The sequence below is a fragment of the Capra hircus genome, chromosome 1 (assembly GCF_001704415.2).
Source record: "Capra hircus breed San Clemente chromosome 1, ASM170441v1, whole genome shotgun sequence".
Taxonomy (NCBI): domain Eukaryota; kingdom Metazoa; phylum Chordata; class Mammalia; order Artiodactyla; family Bovidae; genus Capra; species Capra hircus.
In genome coordinates this window covers 85,222,310-85,235,395 of record NC_030808.1, presented here as the reverse complement: position 1 = coordinate 85,235,395, position 13,086 = coordinate 85,222,310, and the positions used below count along the sequence as shown (strand labels likewise).

Below are 13,086 nucleotides of genomic sequence, written 5' to 3'. Positions count from 1 at the left end.
GAATGCAGATCCAAAAAATTACTGCTGCAAATATATGTCAGAGTGTTCTGCCTGTTTTCCTCTAGGAGTTTTAAAATATCTGGTCTTACATTTAGGTCTTTAATCCATTTTGAGTTTATTTTGTGTATGGCATTAGAAAATGTTCTAATTTCATTCTTTTACATGTAGCTGTCCAGTTTTCCCAGCACCATTTATTGAAGAGACTGTCTTTTCTCCATTGTATATTCTTGTTCCTTCTGTCATAGATTAACTGACTGTAAGTGTGTAGGTTTATTTCTGGGGTTTCTGTCTGCTTCCATCGATCTATATTTCTGTTTTTGTGCCAGTACCATACTGATTTGATTACTATACTGATTTGAATAGTCTGAAGTCAAGGAGCATGATTCCTCCAGCTCTATTCTTTCTCCAGAGTATTTTGCTATTCAGGGTCTTTTGTGTTTCCATACAAATTTAAAAAATTTTTGCTCCAGTTCTGTTAAAAATGCCATTGGTAATTTGAAATGGGATTGTACTGAATCTTTAAATTTCCTTATGTAAAATACTCATTTTAACAGTTTATTGATTCTTCTGATCCAATCTTTCCATCTGTTATCTTTTATTTCTTTCATCAGCATCTTATAGTTTTTTGAGTACAGGTCTTTTGCCTCCTGAGGTAAGGTTATTCCTAGATACTTTCCTCTTTTTGATGGTAAATGTGATTGATTCCTTAATTTCTTTTTGATATTTCATTGTTAGTGTATAAAAATGCAACAGATTTCCATATTCCTTATCAAATTCACTGATGCACTCTAATAGTTTTCTGGTAGCATTTTAAGGATTTTCTGTTTGGTATCATGTCATCTATAAACAGTGACAGCTTTACATCTTCTTTCCCAATTCAGATTCCTTTTATTTCCTTTCCTTCTCTGATTGCTGTGGCAAAGACTTGAACAAAAATGACAAGAGTGCATATGCAAATCAATCAATGTGATATACCATATTAACAAATTGAAATATAAAAACCATATGATAATCTCGAGAGATGCAGAAAAAGCTTTTGACAACATTCAGCACCCATTTATTATAAAAAACTCTTTAGAAACTGGGCATAGGGCATAGAAGGAACCTATCTTAGCATAATAAAGACCATATGTGATAAGCCCACAGCAAACATAAGCCTCGATGGTGAAAAACTGAAAGCATTTCCTCTAAGATCAGGAACAAGACAAAGGAGCCCACTCTTGCCAGTTATTCAACATAGTTTTGGAAGTCCTAGCTATGGCAATCAGAGAAGAAAAAAAAAAAAGGAATTCAGATTGGAAAAGAAGAAGTAAAATGCTCACTGCTTGCAGATGACCTGATACTATACATAAAAACCCAGAGATACCATTAGAAAACTACTAGAACTAATCAATGAGTTTAGTTAAGTCGCAAGATACAAAATCAGTACACAGAAATCACTTGAATTCCAATATAGTAACAACAAAAATATAAGACATAGGAATTAAGGAATCAATCCCATATACCATTGCAACAAAAATAAAATATCTAGGACTAAACCTACCTAAGGAGAAAAAAGAGCTGTATACAGAAAACTAAGACACTGATGAAAGAAATCAAAGATGACATAAACAAATGGAGATATTCCATGTTCCTGGGTTGGAAGAATCGATACTGTGAAAATGACTATACTACCAAATATAATTTACAGATTTAGTACAATCCCTATCAAATAACCAATGGCATTTTTCACAGAACTAAAACAAAAAATTTCACAATTTTTATGGAAACACGAAAGACCCTAAATAGCCAACCTTGAGAAAGAAGAATGGAGCCAGAGGACTCAACCTTCCTGACTTCAGACTATACTGTAAAGTTACAGTCATTGAGACAGTTTGGTACTGGCACAAAAACAGAAATCTACACCAATAGAACAAGATAGAAAGGCCAGAGATAAGCCCACACACCAATGGGCATCTAATCTTTGACAAAAGAGGCAAAAATATACAGTGGAGAAAAGATAGTCTCTTCAATAAGTGGTGCTGGGAAAACTGGACAGCTACGTGTAAAAGAATTAGATTAGAACACTTTCCAATACAATACAGAAAGATAAACTCAAAATGGATTAAAGATCTAAATGTAAGACTGGAAACTATAAAACTGTTAAAGGAAAACATAGGCAAACACTCCACGATGTAAATCACAGCCAGATCTTCTAAGACCCACCTCTTAGAGTAATGGAAATTAAAAATAAACAATTGGGACCCAAGTAAACTTAAAAATTTTTGCACAGCAAAGAAAACTATTAAACAAGGTAAAAATGCAACCCTCAGAATGAGAGAAAATAATAGTAAATGAAAACAACTGACAAAGGATTAATTTCCAAAATATACAAGCTGTACAACCAGCTTATGCAACCCCATACCAGAAAAACAAGTGACCCAATCAAAAAGTGGGCAGAAGACCTAAACAGACAATTCTCCAGGGAATACATACAGATGGTAATAAACACATAAAAAGATGTTCAACATTGCTCATTATTAAAGAAATACAAATCAAAACTACAATGATATATCATCTCATACCAGTCAGAATGGCCATCATCAAAAAATCTACAAACAACAAATGCTGGAGAGGGTGTGGAGAGAAGGGAACCCTCTTGCACTGTCAGTAGGAATGCAAATTGATACAGCTACTATGGAAGACAGTATGGAGCTTCCTTAAAAACCTAGGAATAAAACTACCATATGGCCCAACAATGCCACTACTGGACATATACCCTGAGGAAACCATAATTGAAAAAGACACATGTACCCCAATGTTTGCTGCAGCACTATTTACACAGCTATGACATGGAAGCAACCTAGATGTCCACTGACAGATAAATGGATAAAGAAGCTGTGGTACATATACACACTGGAATATTACTCGGCCATTAAAAGGTATACATTTGAATCACTTCTAATGATGTGGATGAATCTAGAGCCTGTTACAGAGAGTGAAGTAAGTCAGGAAGGAAAAAACAAATATTGTATATTAATGCACTTATGTGTAATCTAGAAGATGGCACAGATGAACCTATCTGCAGGGCAGCAGTGGAGACACTGACATATAGAGCAGACATGTAGACATAGAGGGCAGGGGGAAGGAGAGGGTGGGACAGATGGAGAGGAGCATGGAAACATATACACTACCGTATGTGAAACAGAGAGCCAGTGCGATTCTGCTGTATGACTTGGAACTCAACCCGGGGCTCTGTGACAATCTAGAGGTGTGGGATGGGGTTGGGGGTGGGAGGGAGGTTTAAGAGGGAGGGGAAATATGTATACCTGTGGCTGATTCATGTTGATATATGGCAGAAACAAGCATAATATTGGGAAGTGATTATCCTTCAGTTAAAAATAAATAATTTTTTTTAAAATGGCACGAGTAGTCATCCTCATCTTGTTCCTGATCTTAGAGGGAATGCTTTCAGCTTTTCACTGTTGAGTATGATGTTAGCTGTAGGTTTGTGATATATGGCCTTCCCTGGTGGCTCAGAGGTTAAAGTGTCTGCCTGGAATGCGGGAGACCCAGGTTCGATCCCTGGGTTGGGAAGATCCCCTGGAGAAGGAAATGGCAACCCACTCCAGTACTCTTGCCTGGAGAATCCCATGGAGGGAGGAGCCTGGTAGGCTACAGCCCACAGGGTCCCAAAGAGTTGGACACGACTGAGCAACTTGACTTTACTTATGTTCCCTCCACGCCCACTTTCTGGAGAGTTTTTATCATAAATGAACACTGAATTTTATCAAAAGTTTTTTTCTGTATCTGTTGAGATGATCATATAGTTTTTATTCTTTAATATGTTAATGTCATGTATCACCCTGATTGATTTGTGGATATTGAAAAATCCTTGCCTTCTTGGGATAAATTTCATTGGATCATTGTGTATGATCTTTTAATGCATTGTTGGATTCAATTTGTTAGTATTTTGTTGAGGATTTTTACATTATGTTCATTAGTGTTATTTGCCTATAATTTTCTTTTTGTAATATCTTATCTAGTTTTGGTATCAGGGTGATGGTGACCACAAAGAATAAGTTCAGAAGTATTACTTCCTCTACAAATTTTCAGAATAGTTTCAGAAGGATAGCTCTAAATGTTTTGTAGAATTCACCTGTGAAGTCATCCAGTCCTGGATTTTGTTTGTTGGGAGTTTTAAAATCATTGATTCAATTTCAGAACTTGTAATTAGTCTATTCATATTTTCAAATATACCTTTAATCAGAGGTTGACCTTAGAGAAGTCATTCTGAGGACTTGCTGGTGGAGGACAGAGAAGATGGAGGGATGTGGAGCTCCAGGCACCTCATATTAAATGTACTTATTTGTTATTATATCTCTCTCACATACGACAATGTAAGCTCTGTAAGAGAGGGCCCTTATTTTATTCCCTGCTATATCTCCATCACCTTTAACAGTTCCCAGCACACAGGAGGTATCCAGGAAATATTTGTTAAATGAATGACTACTTTCAGTAAAAGTAAAAATTTCAGTAAAAATTTGAGGCCCAGAAAAGTTAAATAAAATGCTTTCCCACCTTATTATGTCAGAGTTTGATCTAAAACCTGAGTCTCCTGGTTCCCATTACAAGGACTATTCCAGTAATAGGAAAATCTGGGTTTCAGAATTTATATCCCACCTTTCAAAATGGTATCAAAGTTGTAACAATTTCAAAGGCAGAAATGAGACAGAAAAGAGTAGAATGACTTCCCACTTCTTTTCAAGATTATCCGAAGTCATTGCATATACAGTTTTTATTTTGCTGAAAAGTCAAACTTTTGTTGATGATGTGGCTGCTAAATAATTAAAATAAAAGTCTAAAAATCCGTAAATGATCTAACAAAATTAGTCATTTATCGAACAATACAAATAAAAATGAAATTTTAAAAGTTACCACAATTTTACCTCCTTCTTGTTGCACACACTTTATGTATTTTTCAAGGACTACAATTCAAAATTTGAGAATATAATTCCTCATAGTAAAAACTTAAATTGTATATAAATATAACAGATACTTATTTCCACAAAACTCACCAGTAATATGACATTTATGCGATTAGAAATAACCTTGAATCTCTTATCCCTCAGTTTAATAATCTATATATAGCATAAGACTGAAATGTTAAGAGAAGAATTATACTTCTCTGTAGTATTTACTCTTAGATATTTAAGTGGCAATATTAAGTAGCGATGAATCACTTCATCCATATGTAAAACTTCATAGTTCTGTAAATAACTAGCTAGAACTGGGGAAATATTTTTAGAATAGCCAGGGACTATAAAATGAAGCTAATTCATAGAAGTCTCCAGTTAATTATAGAGATTACTAGACGATTTCTATAAAAATATACAAAGTAGGTCTAAATCAACACAGATGGCAACATGTAACATGTCTGTATAAAGAAATTGAAAATTGTGTCTCCAATCATGTAGTCATAAAAATGTCCCTCTTGCTAAGTCTCTAAAAACCATAACATTGTAAAATAAAACAAATAGTTTGCCAGAGTTTAAAAAAAATTTTTTTATCTTAAAAATGGCTTTAATTTTTGATCTAGAAAAACTCACTTTTAGAAGATTACTCTAGGGAAATAATCAAAAGGAAGGAAAATGCTATATGTTTTGAAGATGTTCACTGTGGTATTATGTATATAACTGGAGAATCTAAAAAGATGTCCAACAATAGGGAGATATTTAATTAAATTGGAGTTGATCTACTTAATATATAATCATTAAACACAGTATAAAATGCTCCTTGTAAAAAAATGTTTAATCTGTATGTGTATCATTAAAGAGTTCAATCCAAATCAACTCAGCTACTGTCATATGTGTGTGTGTGTGTATACACACACATACATAACTGTGTGAATGCTACTTAGGCTTAAGGGTAGGGAAAACAAAACTAGAGAAGTAGCACCCCTTATAAAATTCTTAAGAATGTTTAATTCTGACTGGTTAAGCCACATGCATATGACACAGTGATAAAGACTTTTAGGTTCCGAGGGTAATTATAAGTCACACCTAAGCAATCACCATTTAGACTTTCTGATTCATTGCAGCTAGCCTGAAGCAGAGAAATTTAGTGTATTTATTCTGGGTATTTTGCTAGCCTCTTCAAGTCATTTTGGAATCCTTTATAGGAGATATGAAGTAACTGTATATTTCAGTGCACATCTTTGCTATAGAAACATGATTTTCAGCTTTGCAGCCCAAGGATGCATTCCATGTATGAATAGGGTCTTTGTGAAACAAGAGTAAAGTCATCAGCTTTTATGCTATGAAGAAGAAATGTTCATCTTCTAATGTGCATATATGTAAGCCACCTCTTTAAAATCAGCCCCTTAAATGGCAATGAGTATGCTTGTGTGTATGACACATCAATGTCCATTAATTGCAAGAAGAGAACTGAGATTCCAATGGCAAAATCTGTAAAAGTAGATATACAAAGAAAAGTGGAAGCATCTGTTTAGTATATACGACATTAGAATTTAATTTTACCTCTGTGCTGCTTTTGTGTGACTGCAGTGTTACAGCAGAGCACATAAGCATAGCCGTGCAGTGTCAGCAGGTGCATGCCACCAAATTACTGCTTTTAATTTGCATATTCATCTGCTAAGAAGCATGTCATTATCATATCAAAGGGATACTAAGCAACATCTAGCTTGGAGAGATGTGGCATAGTTTCAATAGGAGCAATTAATGCAAGATGAGGACTCTCTTTCTGTCATGTCTCCCAGGGCTAGCTGTAATCGGGCTGATTATTGGATACCAATAAGACCGAGGGCCCAGTTGGCACAGAATAAGAGAAGAACTGGAAAGAGAGCCTGCTAGTCCTCTCCACTGTACACTTGATGGCAACGTGATGCTCGGGTCACTCAAAAGAGTCCTGTCCTTATTATAGATGCTATCTCTCTGCACTCCTCTATTTCAGTTGTCATTAAATGACCAAATGCATTCCAAAAGTAATTATGTATTAAAAGGAAAATGATCTTGACTTTAGAGAGCATGGGAAAATTTTTTGAGAAAGATATTAAAATTGTATTTTAATAGAGGTTTTAGTACTTTAGGTAAATTTCATTCAAGCAAACATTTTTCTTCCTCCTTCAAGCATTTATTGAGCACCTAAGTATATATCAAACAGTGTCAAGTGATGAAGGTGCAGATGCAAAGTAGTCACAGTCCCTAATCTCAGCTTGCAGTTGAACAGGGGGAGACAAACATGTAAACCAAGCTAAACTTGAATAACATTTCTTACTTACTGTTTATTAACTTAGGAAAGGTCACAAACATGCAGAACCATCTTTTCGATATAATAGTAAGGACATGTGGTGTCATTTCTTTGTGGAAAGACTTTAAGAACAGAATTTTAAATTTTAGTTTCGTTTTAGAAATGATCTCACTTTCTCTTTCCTAATGGTAGTAGCTAAAAGTAGTGTACGAATATGAATACTTGAACAGTAGAAGTAGAGACAATCATTTCAATTATTCTGTTGTTTTTAAATCTTTCATTGGATGTATTGGTATAAGCAAGTGCTTTTTAAAAACAGGAACCATTAATAGCTTGCTTCCTATGGTATATAAAATGGGATGGTATACACTTTCATTAATTTATTCAACAAATATTTTTTGAGCACTCACTATGTGGTAAGCACTGCTCTAAGCACTGAGGGTACAGCTTTGAACAAAATGGGCCAAGTGCCTGTCCCTGAGTTTATACTCACACATGCTCCTCTGTGTGAATATATGCACTGAGCATATGCCTAATGAAAAGTTCAATGACATTCATTCAACAAGCACTTAATAACCACCTTATGTGTCAGACTAGGGAAATGAAAGGAACATGAAGTTTACCTTGGAAACTACAAGCCAAGAATGAATACAAGAGAGCTACCAAATGATCAGTAGACCAAAAACCACATATCTTATGTGAAACAAAAATAAAACGGTGTTCTTTTATGGTTGTCCAACCTTATAAGTAATTTCAGATATCAACCAATCATCTCAGTATAACCACAGAAAGTTCATCAACCACCTTCTTATCAATTGCTATTAAAATTTTAGAGGTGAAGGGTTGAACCTTATTGAGCATCAGAGCTAGGCACTTTGGGTACATCATCTTTCTTAATACTCAGACGAACACTCTGATAAATGCTAATATACCCAATTTGCTAGTAAGGAAACTAAAGCTCAGAGAGTTTTATATCTCCCAAGGTGACTCAGTTAGTAAGTGCCAGGTAGAATCAGAACTCAGAATTTGCTAATGCCTAATGCTAAAGCTGAAACTCCAGGACTTTGGCCACTTCATGCGAAGACTCATTGGAAAAGACTCTGGTGCTGGGAGGGATTGGGGGCAGGAGAAGGGGACAGCAGAGGATGAGATGGCTGGACGGCATCACTGACTTGATGGAAGTGAGTCTGAGTGAACTCTGGGAGTTGGTGATGGACCGGGAGGCCTGGCGTGCTGCGATTTATGGGGCCGCAAAGGGTCGGACACGACTGAGCAACTGAACTGAACATGTGTTCTAACCACAGTTCTTTGGGCTTCACTGGTAGTTCAGCTGGTAAATAATCCACCTGCAATGCAGGAGACCACTGTTTAATTCCTGGGTTGGGAGGACCAGGGTAGGCTGGGGTAGGCTACCCTCTCCAGTATTCTTGGGCTTCCCTGGTGGCTCAGTTGTTAAAGAATCCACCCTGCAATGCAGGAGACCTGGGTTCAATCCCAGGGTTGGGAAGATCCCTTGGAGAAGTGAATGTAATGGTTACCCACTCTAGTATTCTGGCTTGGAGACTTCCACGGACAGAGGAGCCTGGCAGGCTACAGTCCATAGGATCTCAAAGGGTTAGACACAACTCTTTTGCTTTATTATAGTGGAAATTATGGGTTAAGCGATATATATCTATCTCATTAGAACTACTGATTGAAAATGTAAACAAATGAACAAAAACATAATCTCTTTAACTATATGTTACTACTCTGGCTGACTTTTTCACCAAACGAAGAGGATCTATTTTCTTTTTAATTAACCTTATGCTGGGAATTGTAGACTCATTTTGTCTTGTTTAAATTGGTTGTTTCATAGAGCTGAGCTACTGACTTGGAGTCAGAAAGTCTGAGTTTAAATCCTAGTTGCCTGTGGAAGATCCTTAGCTGGTAAGAGCTTCAATCTTCTCATCTACAAAATGAGGAATTTAATCTATATGCTACATTAGGTTTCTTCCAGGTCTGGCTTTCTATGAGTCTATGAAAAACAGCTAGAGAGGATCATAAAATATTTAAACATCCTATACTTCCTGTATCCTACTTTCCTGCAAAAAGAAAAATAAAATTCTGTTATGTTTTTAAATAATACCTTTAGGTAAAACGTCAGTACATACTAATTATTGATTAAATGTTTTCTTCTCACAAAAGTTGACTTCATTACAGCACTGAATGTCCATTTATTTCTTTTTTACCAAGAAGAAAGGAATGAAGGGAGGAAGGAAATAGAAAAGGAAAGAGAAAGAAAGCCACATATGGGTATATGTACGTTATATATTCACTTATGTAACAATAGTTGTGTATGCATGCCTACATGTATATATGTTATATGTACACAAATGAACATATTGAAAAGCTCAAGTTCTATAAGAGAAGGCAATGGCACCCCACTCCAGTACGCTTGCCTGGAAAATCCCATGGACGGAGGAACCTGGAAGGCTGCAGTCCATGTGATCGCTGAGGGTCGGACAGGACTGAGCAACTTCACTTTCACTTTTCACTTTCATGCATTGGAGAAGGAAATGCAACCCACTCCAGTGTTCTTGCCTGGAGAATCCCAGGGACTGGGGAGCCTGGTGGGCTGCCATCTATGGGGTCGCACAGAGTCAGACACAAATGAAGTGACTTAGCAGCAAGTTCTATAATTCTGTTTCTGCCATAGCAGGAGGAAAATGTTGCCCTTTAACAAGTTCATATTTCAAGGAGCTTATGGCTTCCTTCCTCTAAGTGAAACGGTGGGTTCCACAAATGGTGGCGTTTCTCAGAAGTTTATTTAGTTCTCCTGTTTTATCCACAGAAGTCAGCTTTATGAATCAATCATGAATTGGTTGAATTTACATCTATTTATAACTATTCATAGTTTTACCACTATTAAGTTAAATATTGTTCAATTATCATCTACTCTGGGCATCTGGGCATTTTCTAACTGGTTTGTTTAAGTCTGAATTCACACAAGGAGGCCTTCAAAGATCACTCTGTTCTTTTCAAGAGACTCTAATTCATACCAAAACCTTAACTGATCTCAAACAGAAAAACCTTAATCACACACACAACTCAGTTGATACTCAAAAGACAGAATCTTTCACAAATAAATCACATTTTCACCTATCAGTCCGTCTTGTGTCCTTCTGTCAGTACAAATTCCCAAACTTCTTTACAGTAATTGTAGGCCTCAAATAAATGCTAAAACTTCTCAAACTATGAATAGGCTTTAAAGCATAATTCATGAAGGAAATTTTTGTGTCAGTTCCTATCTTCATGGCTTATATGAAATTTCTCAGCAAATTCACTCACAAACCTGTCCGCTCCATGTTTGTCTGCTATGGCAGAAAATGAGAACCTCAGTGCTCTTACAGGGATGATTCAAAGTACTGCATACACCTTAGGTAAACATAAGTTTATTAGTATTTGTTTAACATATTGCCATCCTGCTTATTAACTTATATGCAGAGTACATCATGAGAAACGCTGGGCTGGAGGAAGCACAAGCTGGAATCAAGATTGCCGGGAGAAATATCAATAACCTCAGATATGCAGATATATCACCCTTATGCAGAAAGTGAAGAGGAACTAAAAAGCCCCTTGATGAAAGTGAAAGAGGAGAGTGAAAACGTTGGCTTAAAGCTCAACATTCAGGAAACTAAGATCATGGCATCTGGTCCCATCACTTCATGGCAAATAGATGGGGAAAGAGTGGAAACAGTGGAAACAGTATCAGACTTTATTTTGGGGGGCTCAAAAATCACTGCAGATGGTGACTGCAGCCATGAAGTTAAAAGACGCTTACTCCTTGGAAGAAAAGTTATGACCAACCTAGATAGCATATTCAAAAGCAGAGACATTACTTTGCCAACAAAGGTCTGTCTCTAGTCAAGGCTACGGTTTTTCCAGTAGTCATGTGTGGATGTGAGAGTTGGACTGTGAAGAAAGCTGAGCGCTGAAGAATTGATGCTTTTGAACTGTGGTGTTGGAGAAGATCTTGGGACTCTAACCAGTCCATCCTAAAGGAGATCAGTTCTGGGAGTTCATTGGAAGGACTGATGCTGAAGCCGAAACTCCAGTACTTTGGCTACCTCATGCAAAGAGTTGACTCATTTGAAAAGACCCTGATGCTGGGAGGGATTGGGGGCAGGAGGAGAAGGGGACAACAGAGGATGAGATGGCTGGAAGGCATCACCGACTCGATAGACATGAGTTTGGGTAAACTCCAGGAGTTGGTGATGGACAGGGAGGCCTGGCATGCTGGGATTCATGGGGTGGCAAAGAGTCAGACATGACTGAGCGACTGGAGTGAACTGAACTGAACTGAATGGAAAGATAAAGAAGCTGCTTTCATTCGTGTATGGTTTTATGTATTAGCAACAGTAAAACCAAGTGGTGTTACTGGATATGGTAGAATAAGAAAATGTGTTCTTTAGGAAACAAACTAAACTTTATTGATACAGTTCAAATGGCCAGAGACAACATTTATTTGTCCCCAAAAGGAAAAACTACAAATGAAAAATAGTAAGTGATGTCTATAACAAATTACTGCAGTTGAAACTTAAGAAAGAATTCTAGTATCACACATCAGATTTTCTATTGGTACAGGAGGAGAGATATGAATAGAAAGAGATAAAATTATGCCATTAATAACATCAGAAATAGTGAATCATAGACAAATCTATTATTTTAACTATGTAAGATATAAAGAGTAGTAGATTCATCATATGCTTCTGTTATGCAAAGTCATAGCTAGAAAGCCTTGGTCCATTTCTATAGCTATATGTTGATGGATATTAACTAGACTTGTGATCATTTTACAGTATATACAAATACCAGAACTTTATATTGCACACCTGAAACTAATATAATGTTGCATGGCAATTATGCCTCAATAAAAAAATTAAACAAATAATTAAACAAATAATTGTTTAATAAAAAATAATTAAACAAATAATTCAATAATTAAAAAAATTAAACAAATCCTTGATCTAGTTAGGAAGAAATACTTGGTAGAAAGATAAATGAATAATTGTTTACTTAATTAAAATGCAGCTAAAACAAGAACAAATTTTGAAACCATCCACAACCGTTTAACAGTAATATATTTACAAGGCAAAAGAGAATTAAAGCCGAACAGAAAATTGGTGACACCCAGATATGGCTGGCTGCTTTAAAAGAAGGGAAAGATTACCATAAAAATATCTAGCATTTCTTTCTTTTTAAAGAAAAACAAACGATCTGAAAGTACTGCCTGTATTCTTTCCCAGCATCAGAGTCTTTTCCAATGAGTTGGCTCTTTTCATCAGGTGGCCAAAGTACTGGAGCTTCAGCTTCAGCATCAGTCCTTCCAATGAATATTCTGGGTTGATTTCCTTTAGGATTGACTGGATTGACTCGAAGGGACTCTCGAGTCTTCTCTAGCACCACAGTTCAAAAGCATGAGCGCTCAGCCTTCTTTATGGTCCAAGTCTCACATCTTTACATGACTACTGGAAAAACCATAGGTTAGACTATACAGACCTTTGTCAGCAAAGTGACATCTCTCCATTTTAATACGCTATCTAGGTTTGTCGTAGTTTTCCTTCCAAGGAGCAAGGGTCTTTTAATTTCATGGCTGAAACCACTGTCTGCAGTGATTTTGGAGCCCCCCAAAATAAAATCTCTCACTGTTCCCATTATTTCCCCATATATTTGCCATGAAGTGATGAGACTGGATGCCATGATCTTAGTTTTTTGAATGTTGACTTTTAAGCCAGGTTTTCACTCTCCTCTTTCACTTCCATCAAGAGGCTCTTTAGTTTCTCTTCATTTTCTGCCATT

At 36.5% G+C, this 13,086-nt stretch overlaps 1 non-coding gene across 1 annotated transcript; it reads left to right on the top strand.

Moving 5' to 3' along the window:
- TRNAS-GGA lies at positions 3,505-3,576 on the top strand. Its single transcript has one exon. It is a non-coding gene; the product is annotated as a tRNA-Ser (tRNA).